General features: G+C 43.4%; 1 long non-coding RNA gene across 3 annotated transcripts in view; it reads right to left on the bottom strand.

Moving 5' to 3' along the window:
* Nucleotides 1-12,027, bottom strand: part of LOC143770231 (uncharacterized) — a 41,994-nt gene continuing 29,967 nt past the window's right edge. For 2 of the 3 annotated variants that reach the window (XR_013214575.1, XR_013214573.1), the window contains exon 3: nt 1-389. This is a non-coding gene — a long non-coding RNA (uncharacterized LOC143770231). Of the gene's footprint in view, nt 390-7,848; nt 8,057-12,027 lie in introns of those variants that run through there. The other variant, XR_013214574.1, reaches the window with a different exon arrangement.

Below are 12,027 nucleotides of genomic sequence, written 5' to 3'. Positions count from 1 at the left end.
TTGAAGTTCACATTCATTTTTATTAAGATTTAACGTGGAACCTCGGGACCACGGTCCGTAGGGCTCCAAAGGGGGCATGACTATGTGAGCCCCAGACACCCGTGGTAAGTCCCCTCAAACAGAGTCAGAATGGAATGCCTGGGGGACACGGGTGCTACCACCAGATAGACCCCGAACTCGCAGCAGCTGTCCCAGCGAGACAAACGGACAAACAGGGTTAGCGGGAGACGTGAATCTAATGAGGTGATACCGGGTAGATGAGTAGAAGCTGGTTCCAGCGGTACTGATGTTGTCCGGAGATGAGAATGGCAGATTGGCGGGACGAGACGGATCTGGCGTAGACAGAGTGAACGTCATCCAAGATAGCCGGGTAACCGGTAGCTGATGATCTGTGGAGACAGAGAGTATAAGCAGAGTACTGACAGAGAACTTCAGAAACAGAAGCACATGCGGACAGGAACCGGAAGAAGCAACAGTGGATACTTGTTGCTCCGGCGCCCTCCCTATGGTGGAGGAGCTAGAAATAGCAATGAACAACACGCCGTTGGCCAGAAGCATCTTTTTAAAAAATGTGCGCTGTCTCACTCTGCCTGAGAACCTGCTGGCAGCACGCCAGGAAGCAGGAGAGGAAGGAGAGGAAGAGGCTGCATCCTGACAGCGTGGAGCCGGCACAGAGCGGGAGTCCCGACGGGGACCCCGCAAAGGTCCAGAAACCGAACCGGGTGTAACACTTTTTACCTCAGTACCCCTGATATCTCCAGTATTAGATCAGATAGACAGGATAAATACTACTGTGAGCAACCTCTTTCACCAGTATTAGATCAGTTAGATAGAGTGGATAGTAGTGTGGCAGCCTCTTCTTACCTCAGCATGATTGGTATCTCCAGTATTACATTAGATAGACAGGGTGGACAGCAGTATAAGCAGTCTTTTCTTACCTCAGCATCCCTAGTATCTCCAGTAATGTATCAGATAGATAGGGTGAACTCCAGTGTGAGCAGCCTCTTTTTTACCTTAGCACCCCTGGTATCTTCAGTATTAGATCACAAAGACATGGTGGACAGCAGTGTGAGCAGCCTCATCTTACCTTAGTACCCCTAGTATCTCCAGTAATGTATCAGATAGACAGAGTGGACAGCAGTGTGAGCAGCCTCTTTTTACCTTAGTGCTCCTGGTATCTCCATTGCTAGATTATATGGACAGGGGTGGACAGCAATGTGAGCAGCATCTAGTGATTATTACCCTCCCTAGACAAACTGAATGTGATTTGCTAATTAAAGGTATTTATGAATTTATTTATAATTACTTTTAGATATTTATCGATTTCTGTTCTCGGAAACCCTTCTATGACAGAAGGAAGAAGGATAAGTAATTATCACTAAGAGGTGCAAATCAAACATAAGCCAGATGGCATTTCAAAATTATGTGTAATGCACTGTTTCAGAAAAATTAATAAAGGATGTATGAAAAACATGATAGAGCCAAGGAAGAATAGATAAAAATCACAAGGAAGTACAAAATCAACAATAAACCAGGTGACATTGCAAAGGGTTAAAAAGCTCCAGTAGATGTGGACGTCATACAAAATCCACAAAACAATGGAGGAACTGTTTTTTTCACCCTTGTAACTGACTTAGAATTGTTTTACCATTTATGTACATCTAATATATAAAGCTAAATGTGTGTGTGTATGTGTGTGTGTGTGTGTGTGTGTATGTCCGAAATTGGCATCTGCACCGTCGCAGCTACAGCCACAAAATTTTGCACAGTCACACGTCTGGACCCCGAGAGCATCATAGGCTATGTTGTGAGGCAAAATTTTAACCCCGCGCGTTCCAATTCACCAAACAATTTTGCCCCTATCTACATAATGGGGAAAAAGTGAAAGGAAAAGTGTTGGAGGCAAATTGACAGCTGCCAGATGTGAACAAAGGGGACTTAAAGAGTGAGAGAGATGGCGCCAAAGAGTATATACCGTACAGTTTCTAAGGTGGGGCCCCGACATGGGATACTCACCACACACGGGGATATGAACACACACACAAAATGCGCCACACACTACCACGTGCTTGAACACATATATCACCCTCAGCACACATTTCACCACACATACACCAACCTCGCCACATAAAAGTCAAAACACAAAAGTTGCCGCTCAAAACTCGCCACGTGCAAAATTCACCACATGCAAAACTCGCCACATGCAAAACTAGGCTCACGCAAAACTCGCCATACGTGCAAAACTCACCTCATGGAAAACTCGCCACACGCAAAACTTGCACACGCGGAAAAATTGCAACACATGCAAAAGTTGCCTCACACAAAACTTGCACATACTCAAAACGCACCACACCTAAAACTCGCCATGCGCAAAACTTGCTGCACACAACTTGCTGCACTAACCTGTCACATGCAACTCGACACACAAAAAGTCGCTACATGCATGTCGCCACACGCAACTCTACACACACAACTTGACACATGAAACTCACCCTAAAACACACACAAGTCTGGTATTATCCTTCAAAAATAAAAATCTGATTAATAAGCAGACAAACTACAAGAGCAACAACTGTACCATATAAGAAATACGGCAGCTGTCAGTCACATGACCTGTCTATTATGTGTATGTGTGAGCTAATATATACTGCCAGGGGGGAGGGCTTCCTGTTGGCTGGGGATTTATCAGGCTGCCAATTTAGCTTACATATACTGAGGTAAAAATACTGAGCAAATAACGTGTGAACGAGGCCTAATACAGGAGGAGATGACATACAGATATATACTATATACAGGAGGAGATGACACACAGGTATATGCTATATACAGGGGAGATGACACACACATATATACTATATACAGGGGAGATGACACACACATATATACTATATACAGGGGAGATGACACACAGGTATATACTATATACAGGAGGAGATGACATACAGGTACATACTATATACAGGAGGAGATGACATACAGGTACATACTATACACAGGGGAGATGACACACAGATATATACTATGTACAGGAGGAGATGACACACAGGTATATACTATATACAGTAGGAGATGACACACATGTATATACTGTATACAGGGGAGATGACACATGTATATACTATATACAGGAGGAGATGACACACAGATATATACTATATACAGGAGCAGATGACACACGTATATACTATATACAGGAGGAGATGACACACAGGTATATACTATATACAGGAGGAGATGACATACAGGTACATACTATATAAAGGAGGAGATGACACACAGGTATATACTATATACAGGAGCAGATGACACACAGGTATATACTATATACAGGAGGAGATGACTTACAGGTATATACTATATACAGGAGGAGATGACATACAGGTATATACTATATAAAAGAGGAGATGACACATAGGTATATAGAGGAGGAGATGACATACAGCAGGTATATACTATATATAGGGGAGATGACATACAGGTATATACTATATACAGGAGATGACATACAGGTATATACTATATATAGGAGGAGATGACATACATGTGAGGTCGAAATGACAAGTGTTAGGGGGAATGAGAGGAGTGAGGGGGGAATGAGAGGAGTGAGGGGAAAATAAGAGGAGTGAGGGGGAAAATGAGAGGTGTAAGGGAGAAAATGAGAGATGTGAGGGGGAAAATGAGAGGCGTGATGGGAAAATAAGAAAAGTGAGGTGCTATAACTAACCACAGATATTTACTATGCCCAGGCAACGCCGGGCTCTTCCGCTAGTTATATAATCACAATACCAGAAAACCACATTGTAACTATTCCATGCGTTGAATTACGCAAAACACAACATGATAAAATTAATGTTTACGTTGAAAACTACCATTTGTACTGCTAAAGTCAACCTCCATACGGATATGTTTATGGAAAAATAAAAAATGCTTTGCCTCTTGTAAGATGGGGATTAAAAAAACGAGTGCGAAAACAAAAATTGGCAATGGAGGCAAGAGTTTATTCAATTTGTTTCAAGAAATTATTCACAACATTTTTATGATTGATGATATTACTTACCTACTCAACTTCAACAATTCCACAGAGAATATAATTTTTTCTGACCATTATCAACCATGGTCTCTCCCCATTGGCGGAAACAGACAGAATTGGTCTCCTGTGCAAGACCAATATATGGGCCCATTGAAGTCCAATAGTTCATCATAATGTACAGTTCCACTTGATTGGGAAAGGAAATGGGCCACATTACCTCCTGGGCCCCTCCTTGCACCCCAATGTACAGTTCCACTTGATTGGGAAAGGAAATGGGCCACATTACCTCCTGGGCCCCTCCTTGCACCCCTTATTGTGTGGTGAAGGAGTCAGTGATTGTCAGTGAAGGCATTTCTGGTTCATAGACATGTGACCAAAGTGAAGACAATGGATGTCAGAAAAGCACTGGAATGGGAGATTTTTGGGGAGCGGTGATGGTGAGTTAAAATTACAATTTCAAAGTTTGGATTTCACATTTGATAGAGATATTCTGTAAAAACCTGGTTGTTATTATGAATGGGGAAAAAGTTGGTTCAATAAAGTATCACACAAAAGAATTGATTATTGATTTGTCACTAAAGGTACAGTACAGACCAAAAGTTTGGACACACCTTCTCATTTAAAGATTTTTCTGTATTTTCATGACTATGAAAATTGTACATTCACACTGAAGGCATCAAAACTATGAATTAAAACATGTGGAATTATATACTTAACAAAAAAGTGTGAAACAACTGAAATTATGTCTTATATTCTAGGTTCTTCAAAGTAGCCACCTTTTGCTTTGATGACTGCTTTGCACACTCTTGGCATTCTCTTGATGAGCTTCAAGAGGTAGTCACTGGGATTTGTTTTCACTTCACAGGTGTGCCCTGTCAGGTTTAATAAGTGGGATTTCTTGCATTAGGGCTCATTTCCATTTGCGAGGAAAACGGACCAGTGCAATCCGATAAAAAATCGGATTGCACTCAGACCAATGTTATTCAATAGGTGTCTTTTCATTTGCGATTTTTTTCTCAGTCGAAATCGGACTGAGAAAAAAATCGCAGCATTCTGCGTATTGCTGCGATTCTCGGAAGAGACTCGCCAATGCAAGTCAATGGGTGCAAGAAAAAAATCGCACAGCACTCGCACCATGCGAACTCTGTCCAATTTTTACGCACCGGAGTCCTTTGAAAAGCCGGCAATTCAGCGCGGTGTACAGTAGAATCACACTGACAGGTTAGAATAGAGTAGATATATACACATAGAATAGGTATATATACATATATGTCAGTGAGACACCTATATATATAAATTTATATTTAATGCAGCGCTAGATAGCATAAAAGCCGCTAATTCAATTGCCGGCTTTTGCTCTCTACTTCACAAACCCAACAGGATATGAGATATGGTTTACATACAGTAAACCATCTCATATCCCTTCTTTTATTACATATTCCTCTTCACTATGGGTATAAAATGATTTAACCCCTTCAGATGGATTTACATCGTGGGACCTGCCAGAACGATGGAAGCTATGGGATATTGTTGATTTTTTATTTTTCCTTTTTTACAGAACGAGGGTCTTCAGGTGGATTAAGAGAATAATAAAATATTACAACACCCTGTGTCTTTATTTCATTAAAATACTTTGTAATAATGTGTGTGTGTTTTATTAACCATTTCGTACTATTGGATTAATAATGGATAGGTGTCATAATTGACGCCTCTCCATTATTAATCTGGCTTAATGCCACCTTACAATAGCAAGGTGACATTAACCATTCATTACCCCATATCCCACAGCTACACGGGAGTGGGAAGAGAGTGGCCAAGTGCCAGAATAGGCGCATCTTCCAGATGTGCCTTTTCTGGGGTGGCTGGGGGCAGATGTTTTTAGCCAGGGGGAGCCAATAACCATGGACCCTCTCTAGGCTACTAATATCTGCCCTCAGTCACTGGCTTTACCACTCTGTCGGAGAAAATTGCGCGGGAGCCCACGCCAATTTTTTCTGCAATTTAACCCTTTAATTTAATAGCTAGAGCCCCCAAATTTGACACAGACACTTCTTACATTAGTGAAGAGGAATATGTAATAAAAGAAGGGATATGAGATGGTTTACTGTATGTAAACCATGTCTCATATCCTGTCGGGTTTGTGAAGGAGAGAGCAAATGCCGGCAATTGAATTAGCGGCTTTTATGCTATCTAGCGCTGCATTAAATATAAATATATATATATGGGTGTCTCACTGACATATATATATATGTATATATACCTATTCTATGTGTATATATCTATTCTATTCTAACCTGTCAGTGTGATTTTACTGTACACAGCACTGATTTGCCAGCTTTTCAAAGGACACCGGTGCGTAAAAATTGGACAGCAGTACGGAAGTCATACGGATGTCATACGGATGTTGCGATAAAAAATCGCACGACACTCGCATGACACTCGCATGACAATCGCATGATTTTCCTCCATTTTTTCGGTCCGTAAATCGGACCATTTTATCTCTCGCATGTGGAAATGAGCCCTTATAAATGGGGTTGGGACCATCAGTTGTGTTGTGCAGAAGTCTTGTGGATACACAGCTGATAGTCCTACTGAATAGACTGTTAGAATTTGTATTATGGCAAGAAAAAAGCAGCTAAATAAAGAAAAACGAGTGGCCATCATTACTTTAAGAAATGAAGGTCAGTCGGCCGGAAAATTGGGAAAACTTTGAAAGTGTCCCCAAGTGCAGTTGCAAAAACCATCAAGCGCCACAAAGAAACTGGCTCACATGAGGACCGCTCCAGGAAAGGAAGACCAAGTGTCACCTCTGCTTCTGAGGATAAGTTTATACTAGTCACCAGCCTCAGAAATCGCAGGTTAACAGCAGCTCAAATTAGAGACCAGGTTAATACCACACAGAGTTCTAGCAGCAGACACATCTCTACAACAACAGTTAAGAGGAGACTTTGTGCAGCAGGCTTTCATGGTAAAATAGCTGCTAGGAAACCACTGCTAAGGAAGGACAGGCAACAAGCAGAAGAGACTTGTTTGGGCTAAAGAACACAAGGAATGGACATTAGACCAGTGGAAATCTGTGCTTTGGTCTGATGAGTCCAAATTTGAGATCTTTGGTTCCAACCACCGTGTCTTTGTGCGACGCAGAAAAGGTGATCAGATGGACCCTAAATGCCTGGTTCCCACCATGAAGCATGGAGGAGGAGGTGTGATGGTGTGGGGGTGCTTTGCTGGTGACAATGTTGGGGATTTATTCAAAATTGAAGGCATAATGAACCAGCATGGCTGTAACAATATATAGGTACTAAGGAATCTGATAGTGTGGGATAAAATCAGTCTGAGAGCAAAGCTGCAGTAAAAGATGTATTTAAACAAAACAGAAATGCTAACAAAACTAACACAGATATTCCTGCAATTGTAACGAGGTGCTCAGCACAATATGGTAATCACAGCACAGTGAATAGCGGGACGCGACCGCTAATATGAACCAGTCCAGCAAGGATATGATGAGGGGGCAAACAAGACACTTGACAAGGAAGTCCAGTAGGTTATTAGTGGTAATGCACACAGTACTTAAACTTGGGAATCCAGCAGAAGTGAAGTAGAAATGCACACAGAACTTAACGAGGTAGTCCAGCAAAACTTGATCCCAAGTGCGCACAACACTTGTTTGTGGAAGTTCAATAATATGCAGGTGGTGCATTGAGCACGAAGTCCTGGTGAAAGAGGATGAAGGGGAAAAGAGGAAGAGCGCTATCTAAGTGTAGTAGATGAGTACAAAACTCTCTTGGTGAGAAAAGCAACACTAGAAACTTGCTCACCTGGTGTGGTTGTGCAAAGAGGCACATCACTGGGAAAAGCTTAGCAAACAAGCAAAATCCTTCCACAGGTGTGCTGCCAGTCGCAGCAGATCCAGAGGTGAGAAGCAGCTGAAAGGGGTGAGGCAGACCACCGAGTAGTTAGCAGCTGAAGCATGGAGTTCACCAGAACACAAGCAGAAGCTCAGGAGCCAGCAGCACAAAATACTCAGGCACAGAACACCACATGACTCGGACTTAAATAATCAGTACAAACAGGAAGTTCCATGACAGGGTGAGATCCAAGACTCCATCTTGGATCAGGGCGAACAGGAACAAGGGAAGTCCGGAATCCTTACAATGGCTACCACAGCATCTTGCAGCGGCATGCTATTCCATCCGGTTTGCGTTTAGTTGGACCATCATTTATTTTTCAACAGGATAATGATCCCAAACACAAATCCAGGCTGTGTAAGGGCTATTTGACCAAGATGGAGAGTGATGGGGTGCTACGCCAGGTGACCTGGCCTCCACAGTCACCAGACCTGAACCCAATCGAGATGTTTTGGGGTGAGCTGGACCACAGAGTGAAGGCAAAAGGGCCAGCAAGTGCTAAGCATCTCTGTGAACTCCTTCAAGATTGTTGGAAGACCATTCCGGGTGACTGCCTCTTGAAGCTCATCAAGAGAATGCCAAGAGTGTGCAAAGCTGTCATCAAAGCAAAAGGTGGCTGCTTTGAAGAATCTAAAATCTAAGACATATTTTCAGTTGTTTCACACTTTTTTGTTAAGTATATAATTCCACATGTGTTAATTCATAGTTTTGATGCCTTCAGTGTGAATGTACAATTTTCATAGTCATGAAAATACAGAAAAATCTTTACATGAGAAGGTGTGTCCAAACTTTTGGTCTGTACTGTATGTGCTGTGAGCCGGTGGTCCAGTAAGTTCATCATGTATGAAATATGAGTAGGTACAGATAAGATCATTTAGAGGTAAATCCAACTGATCTCGAATTTCACAAGTAAAAATAGATTCAATAGAATCCAAAGCTATTGTGATTCAATTCATGCGAATTCAAGCAAAATGACCGGATAAGACCACCAATTTGGTCTTCAATGTGCCATCTTTGGAATCTTACAATGCCTGGCATCTTTGGTGCCTCTTGCACTGAACAGGCTGTGACATCATGATGCCATACAACGTTATGACGGGCATCATGACATTATAACATCATGACCTAGCCAGAGCAAAAAATGGTGAATCATAGACACTGGAAGGCGCCGATGATGCTGGGAGCCAAAGGTGGCCCAGTAAAGACCTCATTACTGACCGGACCGAAGAAGATGGCTGGAAAAGAACTGCTTATTATTTTCTGCAATTGGGAGAGACCTCAGACCATAATAATGTAGATTTGATTTGCATCGAATAAAATATAAATTTGAACAAGTTTCAACTACTGGTAAGGGGAAAAATTTAAAAAAATCTGAGTAAGGAATAGTGGAGTTCTCTAGGTCTTCTAGAAAGACTCAAAAGATGCAATTAGTTATGCAATATCGTTGTACCAACGGTAACTTTCCATTACATTTATGAGTGTGACCGAACACCACACGCAGTGACTTATACAATTATAGAGAACAATGTAATTCTTCAGCCAACTTTTCACAACAATACTTAATTGCGATATCAGCTCACTGAATGAACGTTGTAACTTCCTTAGGACCATTTGCAATCAAGAGTTGAAATTCTTGGCTCCAGCATCCGGTATTTGTGGTAATAGATACCAGATCTCATGTTATTGTTATAAGAAATTTTATAGTTCCACATGAAAGGTGAAAGAACTATTGTTTAAGTTTTAAGTTATTGATAGGTTTGTGCCCTTAGGAGCTATAATGGCTGGTTAGTGTTTTAGTCTTTGTGTTGAGTAGATTGGTTGCTTGGAGGAAGGTATTTGGTGCCAAAGAGAAACTCTACATTTGTTAATACACCTTAGAAAATGGTTGCTATAATATGTATGCCTATTCAGTAGGGAAAGAAACATAGCCATACATGTACAGTGCCTTGGAAAAGTATTCATACTTTAGATTCTCTGATCCTGGTCCCTAAATTAGACAGAAATTGAAGGTGGATACTCAGAAAAATGAAGCTTGTACCAAAATCGGGATATCAGCCATGAGTTGTAAATAGAATACAGTCAAGGTGCAATAAATCGAAGGATACAATAGAACTGAAGTCAAGAAAGAGACAGAAATCAATACCAGGCAAAAAAATTTCTTGGGAGTAGACAGAACAACAAACCTTCAAGTAGGCTGAGGTCAAGGGTTGTAATCAGGAGAGTTGAACAGGAGTCAAAATACAAGAACAATACATCAGACAAAGGAACGTCAACAAGTCATCAAGACAAGAGACAAGCCAAGGTTCCTTAACCCCTTAACGACCGCCGATACGCCTTTTAACGGCGGCCGCTAAGGGTACTTAAACCACAGCGCCGTCAATTAACGGCGCTGTGGAAAAAGTGAATAGCGCCCCCCAGAGTCGGATTTTCTCTGGGGTCTCGGTTGCCAAGGGTAGCCGAGACCCCAGAGAACATGATTCGGGGGGTTTTTACCGACCCCGAGTTGCGATCGCCGGTAATTAACCGTTTACCGGCGGTCGCAACAAAAAAAAAAACGCGATTTGCCTTTTAATTTCTCTGTCCTCCGATGTGATCACACATCGGAGGACAGAGAAATAGGGTCCCCGATGGCCCCCGATAGCCCCCAATACTCACCTATCTCCCCCGGTGCTCCTCGTGGCTCCCGATGGGCGCCGCCATCTTTTTTCCGGGAAAAAATGGCGGGCGCACGCGCAGTACGCCCGCCGCCCGGCACCCGGAAGATCTTTGGGGTCTCGGCTGCCGGGGGTAGCCGAGACCCCAAAGAACATGATCGGGGTCGGTTTGCCCCGACCCCTGTTTTGCGATCGCCGGTAATTAACAGTTTACCGGCGAGTCGGCGACCGCAAAAAAAAAAAAAAAAAAAAAAGCGATCTGTAATTCTCTGTCCTCTGATGTGATCGCACATCAGAGGACAGAGAAATAGGGGGATTCGGGGACCCTATAATACTCACCCGGTGTCCCTGGGTCCTCCTGTGTCTCCTCTTGCCGGCCGGCTTCTTCGTCAGGAAAGAAAATGGCGGGCGCATGCGCAGTGCGCCCGCCATCTGCTGCCATCTGCCGGCCGGCAGGAGAGACGAGTTGGGGCTAAAATTAGGGTTAGGGTTAGGGTTAGAGTTAGGGTTAGGGTTAGGGCTAGGGTTAGAGTTAGGGTTAGAGTTAGGGTTAGAGTTAGGGTTAGGGTTAGAGTTAGGGTTAGGGTTAGGGTTAGGGTTGGGGCTAAATTTAGGGTTAGGGCTAGGGTTAGGGATAGGGTTAGGCTACTTTCACACTAGCGTTTTTTGGCTTCCGTCGCAATTAGTGTTGAGCGATACCGTCCGATACTTGAAAGTATCGGTATCGGAAAGTATCGGCCGATACCGGCAAAGTATCGGATCCAATCCGATACCGATACCCGATACCAATACAAGTCAATGGGACTCAAGTATCGGACGGTATCCTGATGGTTCCCAGGGTCTGAAGGAGAGGAAACTCTCCTTCAGGCCCTGGGATCCATATAAATGTGTAAAAGAAAGAATTAAAATAAAAAATATCGCTATACTCACCCTCCGACGCAGCCTGGACCTCAGCGAGGGAACCGGCAGCGTTGTTTGTTTAAAATTTGCGCTTTTACTTGGTTACGTGAAGTCCCGGCTTGTGATTGGTCAGGGCGGCCATGTTGCCGGGACGCGGACCAATCACAGCAAGCCGTGACGAAATTACGTCACGGCTTGCTGTGATTGGTCCGCGTCCCGGCAACATGGCCGCCATTAACCAATCACAAGCCGGGACGTCACGGGAGGCTGGACACGCGCCCATTTTAAAATGGGCGCGTGTCCAGCCTCCCGTGACGTCCCGGCTTGTGATTGGTTGCGCCGCGGTCAACCAATCACAAGCCGGGAGGCTGGACACGCGCGCATTTTAAAATTTTAAAATGGGCGCGTGTCCAGCCTCCCGTGACGTCCCGGCTTGTGATTGGTTGCGCCGCGGTCAACCAATCACAAGCCGGGAGGCTGGACACGCGCGCATTTTAAAATTTTAAAATGGGCGCGTGTCCAGCCTCCCGGCTTG

This window comes from Ranitomeya variabilis, chromosome 4, assembly GCF_051348905.1.
Source record: "Ranitomeya variabilis isolate aRanVar5 chromosome 4, aRanVar5.hap1, whole genome shotgun sequence".
In the NCBI taxonomy this organism is placed as follows: domain Eukaryota; kingdom Metazoa; phylum Chordata; class Amphibia; order Anura; family Dendrobatidae; genus Ranitomeya; species Ranitomeya variabilis.
Note: the sequence above shows the minus strand (reverse complement) of the source record. Positions and strands in the feature narration are given on the sequence as shown.